Source organism: Pimephales promelas, chromosome 2 (assembly GCF_988280905.1).
Source record: "Pimephales promelas chromosome 2, fPimPro1.hap1.1, whole genome shotgun sequence".
In the NCBI taxonomy this organism is placed as follows: Eukaryota; Metazoa; Chordata; class Actinopteri; order Cypriniformes; family Leuciscidae; genus Pimephales; species Pimephales promelas.
Window position 1 is genome coordinate 28197627 of NC_142770.1, and position 13617 is coordinate 28211243.

Genomic DNA, 13617 nt, shown 5'->3' on the forward strand with positions numbered 1-13617 from the left:
GAGGCATGGCCAAAAACCCCACCTGCCCACGGTCCGGATGTGGTTCCCCGGAGACCGTCCAACATCTGCTCTGGGAGTGCGGCGCTGCGCGGGACCTGTGGGCCAAGACCGGCCCCCTGTTTTTCCCGTGCCTGCCGGCGGGTCGGGCCCAGGTGGACTACAAGCTCGCCATCCTGGGGGTGGGTCAGGGCTTGAAGGAGTTGACACCACCAACGTTTGCCTCGCTCTGGCTCACCCTCAACCATATAAAGGATGCCATCTGGGCCACCAGAAACCTGCTGGTGGGGAAACGCGTGACGGTCCCCCTCCACGCGTGCGAGCAAAGAATAAGATCAACGCTGCAGGGTGGGCCGCACGTCGTTATTCGGATGGGGGGGCCGGGGTCACACGGAGAGGGTCCCGGCCGCCACCGTACCTGGCTGCCCGTAGATGCACCCTCACCACTCTGGCTACGGGAACAGCGGGCCAGCGGGCCGGAGGAGAGGGGATCTCCGCTGGGCACTGGAAGCGGGGAGTCCGAGGCCTGTTCTGGAGACCTGGAGTGAATGGACATTCTTGATAGGGACTCACCCTCGATCCTGTACAAGAGATGTTTTATGTGGCATAATTTATTGTTTTATTGTTTTTTATCTGACATGTTTTATTGTTTTATTCCTATTATTTGAACCATTTACCTGTCTTTTAAAACATACATGGACTTTTTACACAACACACAAACACAAGAAACTTTTAACAGTAAATAATGTGTCCCTTTTAATATGTGTAAAAATGTGATCTAAAAGAAAAAATGTACATGCAAATGGAAATAATGGAATGACACTGTGACAATAAAACTTTTCGAAAGAAAAAAATCTGTTCTTATCAGTTTAATATCTGATACGTGCCCTACCCGGGCACCACATATTAAATTGATTTTTGGTCCTGGGAGATGGAATAGGGGCTTGCTCCGTCCACTCCACGCATCGACCCGGTATTGCAGTACTTCTGGGAACGGTGCACCCTCCTAAAGTGTTCAATGAAAGAAATGTAGTGGTCTTGTGTGGCAGACGGTGATAATGGAGCTAGTGTGAGTGGGTGTTGTAGGTGATCATGTGCTATACTAGCCTGGGTAGAATTGTGGTGTAAAAACAAGACAAAAAGGAACCCCTGTTCCTCTGTCGGTTTAACATCTGATCCGTCCACTATTCGGGGACGGCGCATTATGTACATTTATGGCTCATGGAGCCGGATGCGGAGCGTGCAAAAAAAAAAAAAAAAAGCCCCTTTTTTGACTGGCAAACCGCTGGTGAGGATTGGGGAGAGGGACAGGGTGCTTCTGACTGAAGGCCTGGGAATTCATACTTACCTGGCAGGGGAGACACCATGATCAGGAAGGTGGTTCACCCAGGGCGAGGCTCGGCCATTGCACTCTGGGTTGTGCTGACCCCTGCGAATTCCCCAAATGTGGGAATCTCGACTGCATAATTTATGGTAGTGGGGGACTGCGTTCGCGCTCTCCCCTGGACAACACTGGTTAAAAGGGCAGATTGTTAAAGCTCCACTTGAGGTTCTTTTGTTTTGTTTTTTTTCTCCACTTCTTCAATATCCAGAGGCAGTCCAGAGAGTTGAACTGCGGCGGTTGCTCGAGAGATACGAAACAGTCTAGGACCGGTCTGTGTGAGGAGGGTTTTCTTTTTTCTCCTCAATTCTTCAAATAGTCTCCAATATTTGACGGACGACTTAGTTCACAGCAGTTGTCCTGGAGGCAAAGTTGTTCGGAATGAGGAGTTCTATCATGTGGTATGAAAACATTGTGCACGTGTGAAACGTCACGTGATACACAGCCACCCATGTTGTGTTTTTTTCTGTTTACAGCGCCACCAAGTGGCCAGTCGCCGCATTCCTCTTCACGTGACCACGGGCTGAGCCCGTACACAGGTGTACCGAGTTGGGTGCAATTGTCTCATTCCGTTGGAGAGTTATAGCCGTTCAAGTAAAGCCCGCCTCGCCCACCCCCAACGTTTTGGCGTACCGTCGCCAACGTGGATGGAAATTCCAACTGTTTCCCGATCCCTGTTGGCAGTCAGACTCCAGAGAATCTTTCTGCACCGGTTTGGGTCAGATCGGGCAAAAAACCTAGGACTAGTGTGCAAAAGTAGGTTTTTCAGAAAATCCAAAATACCCGAAAATCTCGCCAGCGCGACCACCCAATCCGAGGCATGCATCTTGTTCGGCTCGAGCCAAGGATTCCGGTGATGTAAGACACTTGGGTCTGCGACCGACGGTCGAGGAGTTACGAGCCATTTCGTACTTTTGATCGCTGCAGCGCCACCTTGGGGCCGATCGGGGCGAGCCTTGGTGAGGTTGTAGTACCGGGCCGGTCCTACCATCCCTCAGAGTTTCAAGTCTCTACCACGGACGCTTTGGTCTGCCCGCTCACTTTTAAGGCGGAATGTTGATGATCCAAAATCCCAGGTTGCACTCCAGAGTGTCTTTGCTGTGCACTCTGTTGTGATCCATTTTCGGTGTCAACCAATCTGAGCTGAGCTTGTTTGCCGGCGACCTTAGACCCTCTCGCCGCGGCCCAGGTGGGCGTGGCCTTTGCCGGCTCCCCCGCCTCGGCGTCGCTGCGTCATCGCTTCTCGGCCTTTTGGCTAAGATCAAGTGTAGTATCTGTTCTTATCAGTTTAATATCTGATACGTGCCCTACCCGGGCACCACATATTAAATTGATTTTTGGTCCTGGGAGATGGAATAGGGGCTTGCTCCGTCCACTCCACGCATCGACCCGGTATTGCAGTACTTCTGGGAACGGTGCACCCTCCTAAAGTGTTCAATGAAAGAAATGTAGTGGTCTCGTGTGGCAGACGGTGATAATGGAGCTAGTGTGAGTGGGTGTTGTAGGTGATCATGTGCTATACTAGCCTGGGTAGAATTGTGGTGTAAAAACAAGACAAAAAGGAACCCCTGTTCCTCTGTCGGTTTAACATCTGATCCGTCCACTATTCGGGGACGGCGCATTATGTACATTTATGGCTCATGGAGCCGGATGCGGAGCGTGCAAAAAAAAAAAAAAAAAGCCCCTTTTTTGACTGGCAAACCGCTGGTGAGGATTGGGGAGAGGGACAGGGTGCTTCTGACTGAAGGCCTGGGAATTCATACTTACCTGGCAGGGGAGACACCATGATCAGGAAGGTGGTTCACCCAGGGCGAGGCTCGGCCATTGCACTCTGGGTTGTGCTGACCCCTGCGAATTCCCCAAATGTGGGAATCTCGACTGCATAATTTATGGTAGTGGGGGACTGCGTTCGCGCTCTCCCCTGGACAACACTGGTTAAAAGGGCAGATTGTTAAAGCTCCACTTGAGGTTCTTTTGTTTTGTTTTTTTTCTCCACTTCTTCAATATCCAGAGGCAGTCCAGAGAGTTGAACTGCGGCGGTTGCTCGAGAGATACGAAACAGTCTAGGACCGGTCTGTGTGAGGAGGGTTTTCTTTTTTCTCCTCAATTCTTCAAATAGTCTCCAATATTTGACGGACGACTTAGTTCACAGCAGTTGTCCTGGAGGCAAAGTTGTTCGGAATGAGGAGTTCTATCATGTGGTATGAAAACATTGTGCACGTGTGAAACGTCACGTGATACACAGCCACCCATGTTGTGTTTTTTTCTGTTTACAGCGCCACCAAGTGGCCAGTCGCCGCATTCCTCTTCACGTGACCACGGGCTGAGCCCGTACACAGGTGTACCGAGTTGGGTGCAATTGTCTCATTCCGTTGGAGAGTTATAGCCGTTCAAGTAAAGCCCGCCTCGCCCACCCCCAACGTTTTGGCGTACCGTCGCCAACGTGGATGGAAATTCCAACTGTTTCCCGATCCCTGTTGGCAGTCAGACTCCAGAGAATCTTTCTGCACCGGTTTGGGTCAGATCGGGCAAAAAACCTAGGACTAGTGTGCAAAAGTAGGTTTTTCAGAAAATCCAAAATACCCGAAAATCTCGCCAGCGCGACCACCCAATCCGAGGCATGCATCTTGTTCGGCTCGAGCCAAGGATTCCGGTGATGTAAGACACTTGGGTCTGCGACCGACGGTCGAGGAGTTACGAGCCATTTCGTACTTTTGATCGCTGCAGCGCCACCTTGGGGCCGATCGGGGCGAGCCTTGGTGAGGTTGTAGTACCGGGCCGGTCCTACCATCCCTCAGAGTTTCAAGTCTCTACCACGGACGCTTTGGTCTGCCCGCTCACTTTTAAGGCGGAATGTTGATGATCCAAAATCCCAGGTTGCACTCCAGAGTGTCTTTGCTGTGCACTCTGTTGTGATCCATTTTCGGTGTCAACCAATCTGAGCTGAGCTTGTTTGCCGGCGACCTTAGACCCTCTCGCCGCGGCCCAGGTGGGCGTGGCCTTTGCCGGCTCCCCCGCCTCGGCGTCGCTGCGTCATCGCTTCTCGGCCTTTTGGCTAAGATCAAGTGTAGTATCTGTTCTTATCAGTTTAATATCTGATACGTGCCCTACCCGGGCACCACATATTAAATTGATTTTTGGTCCTGGGAGATGGAATAGGGGCTTGCTCCGTCCACTCCACGCATCGACCCGGTATTGCAGTACTTCTGGGAACGGTGCACCCTCCTAAAGTGTTCAATGAAAGAAATGTAGTGGTCTTGTGTGGCAGACGGTGATAATGGAGCTAGTGTGAGTGGGTGTTGTAGGTGATCATGTGCTATACTAGCCTGGGTAGAATTGTGGTGTAAAAACAAGACAAAAAGGAACCCCTGTTCCTCTGTCGGTTTAACATCTGATCCGTCCACTATTCGGGGACGGCGCATTATGTACATTTATGGCTCATGGAGCCGGATGCGGAGCGTGCAAAAAAAAAAAAAAAAAGCCCCTTTTTTGACTGGCAAACCGCTGGTGAGGATTGGGGAGAGGGACAGGGTGCTTCTGACTGAAGGCCTGGGAATTCATACTTACCTGGCAGGGGAGACACCATGATCAGGAAGGTGGTTCACCCAGGGCGAGGCTCGGCCATTGCACTCTGGGTTGTGCTGACCCCTGCGAATTCCCCAAATGTGGGAATCTCGACTGCATAATTTATGGTAGTGGGGGACTGCGTTCGCGCTCTCCCCTGGACAACACTGGTTAAAAGGGCAGATTGTTAAAGCTCCCCTTGAGGTTCTTTTGTTTTGTTTTTTTTCTCCACTTCTTCAATATCCAGAGGCAGTCCAGAGAGTTGAACTGCGGCGGTTGCTCGAGAGATACGAAACAGTCTAGGACCGGTCTGTGTGAGGAGGGTTTTCTTTTTTCTCCTCAATTCTTCAAATAGTCTCCAATATTTGACGGACGACTTAGTTCACAGCAGTTGTCCTGGAGGCAAAGTTGTTCGGAATGAGGAGTTCTATCATGTGGTATGAAAACATTGTGCACGTGTGAAACGTCACGTGATACACAGCCACCCATGTTGTGTTTTTTTCTGTTTACAGCGCCACCAAGTGGCCAGTCGCCGCATTCCTCTTCACGTGACCACGGGCTGAGCCCGTACACAGGTGTACCGAGTTGGGTGCAATTGTCTCATTCCGTTGGAGAGTTATAGCCGTTCAAGTAAAGCCCGCCTCGCCCACCCCCAACGTTTTGGCGTACCGTCGCCAACGTGGATGGAAATTCCAACTGTTTCCCGATCCCTGTTGGCAGTCAGACTCCAGAGAATCTTTCTGCACCGGTTTGGGTCAGATCGGGCAAAAAACCTAGGACTAGTGTGCAAAAGTAGGTTTTTCAGAAAATCCAAAATACCCGAAAATCTCGCCAGCGCGACCACCCAATCCGAGGCATGCATCTTGTTCGGCTCGAGCCAAGGATTCCGGTGATGTAAGACACTTGGGTCTGCGACCGACGGTCGAGGAGTTACGAGCCATTTCGTACTTTTGATCGCTGCAGCGCCACCTTGGGGCCGATCGGGGCGAGCCTTGGTGAGGTTGTAGTACCGGGCCGGTCCTACCATCCCTCAGAGTTTCAAGTCTCTACCACGGACGCTTTGGTCTGCCCGCTCACTTTTAAGGCGGAATGTTGATGATCCAAAATCCCAGGTTGCACTCCAGAGTGTCTTTGCTGTGCACTCTGTTGTGATCCATTTTCGGTGTCAACCAATCTGAGCTGAGCTTGTTTGCCGGCGACCTTAGACCCTCTCGCCGCGGCCCAGGTGGGCGTGGCCTTTGCCGGCTCCCCCGCCTCGGCGTCGCTGCGTCATCGCTTCTCGGCCTTTTGGCTAAGATCAAGTGTAGTATCTGTTCTTATCAGTTTAATATCTGATACGTGCCCTACCCGGGCACCACATATTAAATTGATTTTTGGTCCTGGGAGATGGAATAGGGGCTTGCTCCGTCCACTCCACGCATCGACCCGGTATTGCAGTACTTCTGGGAACGGTGCACCCTCCTAAAGTGTTCAATGAAAGAAATGTAGTGGTCTTGTGTGGCAGACGGTGATAATGGAGCTAGTGTGAGTGGGTGTTGTAGGTGATCATGTGCTATACTAGCCTGGGTAGAATTGTGGTGTAAAAACAAGACAAAAAGGAACCCCTGTTCCTCTGTCGGTTTAACATCTGATCCGTCCACTATTCGGGGACGGCGCATTATGTACATTTATGGCTCATGGAGCCGGATGCGGAGCGTGCAAAAAAAAAAAAAAAAAGCCCCTTTTTTGACTGGCAAACCGCTGGTGAGGATTGGGGAGAGGGACAGGGTGCTTCTGACTGAAGGCCTGGGAATTCATACTTACCTGGCAGGGGAGACACCATGATCAGGAAGGTGGTTCACCCAGGGCGAGGCTCGGCCATTGCACTCTGGGTTGTGCTGACCCCTGCGAATTCCCCAAATGTGGGAATCTCGACTGCATAATTTATGGTAGTGGGGGACTGCGTTCGCGCTCTCCCCTGGACAACACTGGTTAAAAGGGCAGATTGTTAAAGCTCCCCTTGAGGTTCTTTTGTTTTGTTTTTTTTCTCCACTTCTTCAATATCCAGAGGCAGTCCAGAGAGTTGAACTGCGGCGGTTGCTCGAGAGATACGAAACAGTCTAGGACCGGTCTGTGTGAGGAGGGTTTTCTTTTTTCTCCTCAATTCTTCAAATAGTCTCCAATATTTGACGGACGACTTAGTTCACAGCAGTTGTCCTGGAGGCAAAGTTGTTCGGAATGAGGAGTTCTATCATGTGGTATGAAAACATTGTGCACGTGTGAAACGTCACGTGATACACAGCCACCCATGTTGTGTTTTTTTCTGTTTACAGCGCCACCAAGTGGCCAGTCGCCGCATTCCTCTTCACGTGACCACGGGCTGAGCCCGTACACAGGTGTACCGAGTTGGGTGCAATTGTCTCATTCCGTTGGAGAGTTATAGCCGTTCAAGTAAAGCCCGCCTCGCCCACCCCCAACGTTTTGGCGTACCGTCGCCAACGTGGATGGAAATTCCAACTGTTTCCCGATCCCTGTTGGCAGTCAGACTCCAGAGAATCTTTCTGCACCGGTTTGGGTCAGATCGGGCAAAAAACCTAGGACTAGTGTGCAAAAGTAGGTTTTTCAGAAAATCCAAAATACCCGAAAATCTCGCCAGCGCGACCACCCAATCCGAGGCATGCATCTTGTTCGGCTCGAGCCAAGGATTCCGGTGATGTAAGACACTTGGGTCTGCGACCGACGGTCGAGGAGTTACGAGCCATTTCGTACTTTTGATCGCTGCAGCGCCACCTTGGGGCCGATCGGGGCGAGCCTTGGTGAGGTTGTAGTACCGGGCCGGTCCTACCATCCCTCAGAGTTTCAAGTCTCTACCACGGACGCTTTGGTCTGCCCGCTCACTTTTAAGGCGGAATGTTGATGATCCAAAAGATGATCCAAAATCCCAGGTTGCACTCCAGAGTGTCTTTGCTGTGCACTCTGTTGTGATCCATTTTCGGTGTCAACCAATCTGAGCTGAGCTTGTTTGCCGGCGACCTTAGACCCTCTCGCCGCGGCCCAGGTGGGCGTGGCCTTTGCCGGCTCCCCCGCCTCGGCGTCGCTGCGTCATCGCTTCTCGGCCTTTTGGCTAAGATCAAGTGTAGTATCTGTTCTTATCAGTTTAATATCTGATACGTGCCCTACCCGGGCACCACATATTAAATTGATTTTTGGTCCTGGGAGATGGAATAGGGGCTTGCTCCGTCCACTCCACGCATCGACCCGGTATTGCAGTACTTCTGGGAACGGTGCACCCTCCTAAAGTGTTCAATGAAAGAAATGTAGTGGTCTTGTGTGGCAGACGGTGATAATGGAGCTAGTGTGAGTGGGTGTTGTAGGTGATCATGTGCTATACTAGCCTGGGTAGAATTGTGGTGTAAAAACAAGACAAAAAGGAACCCCTGTTCCTCTGTCGGTTTAACATCTGATCCGTCCACTATTCGGGGACGGCGCATTATGTACATTTATGGCTCATGGAGCCGGATGCGGAGCGTGCAAAAAAAAAAAAAAAAAGCCCCTTTTTTGACTGGCAAACCGCTGGTGAGGATTGGGGAGAGGGACAGGGTGCTTCTGACTGAAGGCCTGGGAATTCATACTTACCTGGCAGGGGAGACACCATGATCAGGAAGGTGGTTCACCCAGGGCGAGGCTCGGCCATTGCACTCTGGGTTGTGCTGACCCCTGCGAATTCCCCAAATGTGGGAATCTCGACTGCATAATTTATGGTAGTGGGGGACTGCGTTCGCGCTCTCCCCTGGACAACACTGGTTAAAAGGGCAGATTGTTAAAGCTCCACTTGAGGTTCTTTTGTTTTGTTTTTTTTCTCCACTTCTTCAATATCCAGAGGCAGTCCAGAGAGTTGAACTGCGGCGGTTGCTCGAGAGATACGAAACAGTCTAGGACCGGTCTGTGTGAGGAGGGTTTTCTTTTTTCTCCTCAATTCTTCAAATAGTCTCCAATATTTGACGGACGACTTAGTTCACAGCAGTTGTCCTGGAGGCAAAGTTGTTCGGAATGAGGAGTTCTATCATGTGGTATGAAAACATTGTGCACGTGTGAAACGTCACGTGATACACAGCCACCCATGTTGTGTTTTTTTCTGTTTACAGCGCCACCAAGTGGCCAGTCGCCGCATTCCTCTTCACGTGACCACGGGCTGAGCCCGTACACAGGTGTACCGAGTTGGGTGCAATTGTCTCATTCCGTTGGAGAGTTATAGCCGTTCAAGTAAAGCCCGCCTCGCCCACCCCCAACGTTTTGGCGTACCGTCGCCAACGTGGATGGAAATTCCAACTGTTTCCCGATCCCTGTTGGCAGTCAGACTCCAGAGAATCTTTCTGCACCGGTTTGGGTCAGATCGGGCAAAAAACCTAGGACTAGTGTGCAAAAGTAGGTTTTTCAGAAAATCCAAAATACCCGAAAATCTCGCCAGCGCGACCACCCAATCCGAGGCATGCATCTTGTTCGGCTCGAGCCAAGGATTCCGGTGATGTAAGACACTTGGGTCTGCGACCGACGGTCGAGGAGTTACGAGCCATTTCGTACTTTTGATCGCTGCAGCGCCACCTTGGGGCCGATCGGGGCGAGCCTTGGTGAGGTTGTAGTACCGGGCCGGTCCTACCATCCCTCAGAGTTTCAAGTCTCTACCACGGACGCTTTGGTCTGCCCGCTCACTTTTAAGGCGGAATGTTGATGATCCAAAATCCCAGGTTGCACTCCAGAGTGTCTTTGCTGTGCACTCTGTTGTGATCCATTTTCGGTGTCAACCAATCTGAGCTGAGCTTGTTTGCCGGCGACCTTAGACCCTCTCGCCGCGGCCCAGGTGGGCGTGGCCTTTGCCGGCTCCCCCGCCTCGGCGTCGCTGCGTCATCGCTTCTCGGCCTTTTGGCTAAGATCAAGTGTAGTATCTGTTCTTATCAGTTTAATATCTGATACGTGCCCTACCCGGGCACCACATATTAAATTGATTTTTGGTCCTGGGAGATGGAATAGGGGCTTGCTCCGTCCACTCCACGCATCGACCCGGTATTGCAGTACTTCTGGGAACGGTGCACCCTCCTAAAGTGTTCAATGAAAGAAATGTAGTGGTCTTGTGTGGCAGACGGTGATAATGGAGCTAGTGTGAGTGGGTGTTGTAGGTGATCATGTGCTATACTAGCCTGGGTAGAATTGTGGTGTAAAAACAAGACAAAAAGGAACCCCTGTTCCTCTGTCGGTTTAACATCTGATCCGTCCACTATTCGGGGACGGCGCATTATGTACATTTATGGCTCATGGAGCCGGATGCGGAGCGTGCAAAAAAAAAAAAAAAAAGCCCCTTTTTTGACTGGCAAACCGCTGGTGAGGATTGGGGAGAGGGACAGGGTGCTTCTGACTGAAGGCCTGGGAATTCATACTTACCTGGCAGGGGAGACACCATGATCAGGAAGGTGGTTCACCCAGGGCGAGGCTCGGCCATTGCACTCTGGGTTGTGCTGACCCCTGCGAATTCCCCAAATGTGGGAATCTCGACTGCATAATTTATGGTAGTGGGGGACTGCGTTCGCGCTCTCCCCTGGACAACACTGGTTAAAAGGGCAGATTGTTAAAGCTCCCCTTGAGGTTCTTTTGTTTTGTTTTTTTTCTCCACTTCTTCAATATCCAGAGGCAGTCCAGAGAGTTGAACTGCGGCGGTTGCTCGAGAGATACGAAACAGTCTAGGACCGGTCTGTGTGAGGAGGGTTTTCTTTTTTCTCCTCAATTCTTCAAATAGTCTCCAATATTTGACGGACGACTTAGTTCACAGCAGTTGTCCTGGAGGCAAAGTTGTTCGGAATGAGGAGTTCTATCATGTGGTATGAAAACATTGTGCACGTGTGAAACGTCACGTGATACACAGCCACCCATGTTGTGTTTTTTTCTGTTTACAGCGCCACCAAGTGGCCAGTCGCCGCATTCCTCTTCACGTGACCACGGGCTGAGCCCGTACACAGGTGTACCGAGTTGGGTGCAATTGTCTCATTCCGTTGGAGAGTTATAGCCGTTCAAGTAAAGCCCGCCTCGCCCACCCCCAACGTTTTGGCGTACCGTCGCCAACGTGGATGGAAATTCCAACTGTTTCCCGATCCCTGTTGGCAGTCAGACTCCAGAGAATCTTTCTGCACCGGTTTGGGTCAGATCGGGCAAAAAACCTAGGACTAGTGTGCAAAAGTAGGTTTTTCAGAAAATCCAAAATACCCGAAAATCTCGCCAGCGCGACCACCCAATCCGAGGCATGCATCTTGTTCGGCTCGAGCCAAGGATTCCGGTGATGTAAGACACTTGGGTCTGCGACCGACGGTCGAGGAGTTACGAGCCATTTCGTACTTTTGATCGCTGCAGCGCCACCTTGGGGCCGATCGGGGCGAGCCTTGGTGAGGTTGTAGTACCGGGCCGGTCCTACCATCCCTCAGAGTTTCAAGTCTCTACCACGGACGCTTTGGTCTGCCCGCTCACTTTTAAGGCGGAATGTTGATGATCCAAAATCCCAGGTTGCACTCCAGAGTGTCTTTGCTGTGCACTCTGTTGTGATCCATTTTCGGTGTCAACCAATCTGAGCTGAGCTTGTTTGCCGGCGACCTTAGACCCTCTCGCCGCGGCCCAGGTGGGCGTGGCCTTTGCCGGCTCCCCCGCCTCGGCGTCGCTGCGTCATCGCTTCTCGGCCTTTTGGCTAAGATCAAGTGTAGTATCTGTTCTTATCAGTTTAATATCTGATACGTGCCCTACCCGGGCACCACATATTAAATTGATTTTTGGTCCTGGGAGATGGAATAGGGGCTTGCTCCGTCCACTCCACGCATCGACCCGGTATTGCAGTACTTCTGGGAACGGTGCACCCTCCTAAAGTGTTCAATGAAAGAAATGTAGTGGTCTTGTGTGGCAGACGGTGATAATGGAGCTAGTGTGAGTGGGTGTTGTAGGTGATCATGTGCTATACTAGCCTGGGTAGAATTGTGGTGTAAAAACAAGACAAAAAGGAACCCCTGTTCCTCTGTCGGTTTAACATCTGATCCGTCCACTATTCGGGGACGGCGCATTATGTACATTTATGGCTCATGGAGCCGGATGCGGAGCGTGCAAAAAAAAAAAAAAAAAGCCCCTTTTTTGACTGGCAAACCGCTGGTGAGGATTGGGGAGAGGGACAGGGTGCTTCTGACTGAAGGCCTGGGAATTCATACTTACCTGGCAGGGGAGACACCATGATCAGGAAGGTGGTTCACCCAGGGCGAGGCTCGGCCATTGCACTCTGGGTTGTGCTGACCCCTGCGAATTCCCCAAATGTGGGAATCTCGACTGCATAATTTATGGTAGTGGGGGACTGCGTTCGCGCTCTCCCCTGGACAACACTGGTTAAAAGGGCAGATTGTTAAAGCTCCCCTTGAGGTTCTTTTGTTTTGTTTTTTTTCTCCACTTCTTCAATATCCAGAGGCAGTCCAGAGAGTTGAACTGCGGCGGTTGCTCGAGAGATACGAAACAGTCTAGGACCGGTCTGTGTGAGGAGGGTTTTCTTTTTTCTCCTCAATTCTTCAAATAGTCTCCAATATTTGACGGACGACTTAGTTCACAGCAGTTGTCCTGGAGGCAAAGTTGTTCGGAATGAGGAGTTCTATCATGTGGTATGAAAACATTGTGCACGTGTGAAACGTCACGTGATACACAGCCACCCATGTTGTGTTTTTTTCTGTTTACAGCGCCACCAAGTGGCCAGTCGCCGCATTCCTCTTCACGTGACCACGGGCTGAGCCCGTACACAGGTGTACCGAGTTGGGTGCAATTGTCTCATTCCGTTGGAGAGTTATAGCCGTTCAAGTAAAGCCCGCCTCGCCCACCCCCAACGTTTTGGCGTACCGTCGCCAACGTGGATGGAAATTCCAACTGTTTCCCGATCCCTGTTGGCAGTCAGACTCCAGAGAATCTTTCTGCACCGGTTTGGGTCAGATCGGGCAAAAAACCTAGGACTAGTGTGCAAAAGTAGGTTTTTCAGAAAATCCAAAATACCCGAAAATCTCGCCAGCGCGACCACCCAATCCGAGGCATGCATCTTGTTCGGCTCGAGCCAAGGATTCCGGTGATGTAAGACACTTGGGTCTGCGACCGACGGTCGAGGAGTTACGAGCCATTTCGTACTTTTGATCGCTGCAGCGCCACCTTGGGGCCGATCGGGGCGAGCCTTGGTGAGGTTGTAGTACCGGGCCGGTCCTACCATCCCTCAGAGTTTCAAGTCTCTACCACGGACGCTTTGGTCTGCCCGCTCACTTTTAAGGCGGAATGTTGATGATCCAAAATCCCAGGTTGCACTCCAGAGTGTCTTTGCTGTGCACTCTGTTGTGATCCATTTTCGGTGTCAACCAATCTGAGCTGAGCTTGTTTGCCGGCGACCTTAGACCCTCTCGCCGCGGCCCAGGTGGGCGTGGCCTTTGCCGGCTCCCCCGCCTCGGCGTCGCTGCGTCATCGCTTCTCGGCCTTTTGGCTAAGATCAAGTGTAGTATCTGTTCTTATCAGTTTAATATCTGATACGTGCCCTACCCGGGCACCACATATTAAATTGATTTTTGGTCCTGGGAGATGGAATAGGGGCTTGCTCCGTCCACTCCACGCATCGACCCGGTATTGCAGTACTTCTGGGAACGGTGCACCCTCCT

General features: G+C 51.4%; 14 non-coding genes and 1 pseudogene across 14 annotated transcripts; all 15 read left to right on the plus strand.

The window, feature by feature from the left end:
- The first annotated feature begins 829 nt into the window (after nucleotides 1–829).
- On the plus strand, nucleotides 830–1004 carry LOC148996378 (U2 spliceosomal RNA; annotated as a pseudogene).
- Nucleotides 1005–1337: 333 nt separating this feature from the next.
- On the plus strand, nucleotides 1338–1502 carry LOC148996379 (U1 spliceosomal RNA). The gene has a single exon (XR_016150280.1). It is a non-coding gene; the product is annotated as a U1 spliceosomal RNA (small nuclear RNA).
- A 1111-nt stretch (nucleotides 1503–2613) lies between these two features.
- Nucleotides 2614–2804, plus strand: LOC148996380 (U2 spliceosomal RNA). Its single transcript, XR_016148422.1, has one exon. It is a non-coding gene; the product is annotated as a U2 spliceosomal RNA (small nuclear RNA).
- A 333-nt stretch (nucleotides 2805–3137) lies between these two features.
- Nucleotides 3138–3302, plus strand: LOC148996381 (U1 spliceosomal RNA). The gene has a single exon (XR_016150281.1). It is a non-coding gene; the product is annotated as a U1 spliceosomal RNA (small nuclear RNA).
- Nucleotides 3303–4413: 1111 nt separating this feature from the next.
- Nucleotides 4414–4604, plus strand: LOC148996382 (U2 spliceosomal RNA). Its single transcript, XR_016148423.1, has one exon. It is a non-coding gene; the product is annotated as a U2 spliceosomal RNA (small nuclear RNA).
- Nucleotides 4605–4937: 333 nt separating this feature from the next.
- On the plus strand, nucleotides 4938–5102 carry LOC148996383 (U1 spliceosomal RNA). The gene has a single exon (XR_016150282.1). It is a non-coding gene; the product is annotated as a U1 spliceosomal RNA (small nuclear RNA).
- A 1111-nt stretch (nucleotides 5103–6213) lies between these two features.
- LOC148996384 (U2 spliceosomal RNA) lies at nucleotides 6214–6404 on the plus strand. Its single transcript, XR_016148424.1, has one exon. It is a non-coding gene; the product is annotated as a U2 spliceosomal RNA (small nuclear RNA).
- A 333-nt stretch (nucleotides 6405–6737) lies between these two features.
- On the plus strand, nucleotides 6738–6902 carry LOC148996385 (U1 spliceosomal RNA). Its single transcript, XR_016150283.1, has one exon. It is a non-coding gene; the product is annotated as a U1 spliceosomal RNA (small nuclear RNA).
- Nucleotides 6903–8025: 1123 nt separating this feature from the next.
- LOC148996386 (U2 spliceosomal RNA) lies at nucleotides 8026–8216 on the plus strand. The gene has a single exon (XR_016148427.1). It is a non-coding gene; the product is annotated as a U2 spliceosomal RNA (small nuclear RNA).
- Nucleotides 8217–8549: 333 nt separating this feature from the next.
- On the plus strand, nucleotides 8550–8714 carry LOC148996387 (U1 spliceosomal RNA). Its single transcript, XR_016150284.1, has one exon. It is a non-coding gene; the product is annotated as a U1 spliceosomal RNA (small nuclear RNA).
- Nucleotides 8715–9825: 1111 nt separating this feature from the next.
- On the plus strand, nucleotides 9826–10016 carry LOC148996388 (U2 spliceosomal RNA). Its single transcript, XR_016148429.1, has one exon. It is a non-coding gene; the product is annotated as a U2 spliceosomal RNA (small nuclear RNA).
- A 333-nt stretch (nucleotides 10017–10349) lies between these two features.
- Nucleotides 10350–10514, plus strand: LOC148996389 (U1 spliceosomal RNA). The gene has a single exon (XR_016150285.1). It is a non-coding gene; the product is annotated as a U1 spliceosomal RNA (small nuclear RNA).
- A 1111-nt stretch (nucleotides 10515–11625) lies between these two features.
- On the plus strand, nucleotides 11626–11816 carry LOC148996390 (U2 spliceosomal RNA). The gene has a single exon (XR_016148430.1). It is a non-coding gene; the product is annotated as a U2 spliceosomal RNA (small nuclear RNA).
- A 333-nt stretch (nucleotides 11817–12149) lies between these two features.
- Nucleotides 12150–12314, plus strand: LOC148996391 (U1 spliceosomal RNA). Its single transcript, XR_016150286.1, has one exon. It is a non-coding gene; the product is annotated as a U1 spliceosomal RNA (small nuclear RNA).
- Nucleotides 12315–13425: 1111 nt separating this feature from the next.
- Nucleotides 13426–13616, plus strand: LOC148996392 (U2 spliceosomal RNA). The gene has a single exon (XR_016148431.1). It is a non-coding gene; the product is annotated as a U2 spliceosomal RNA (small nuclear RNA).
- Nucleotide 13617: the final 1 nt, after the last annotated feature.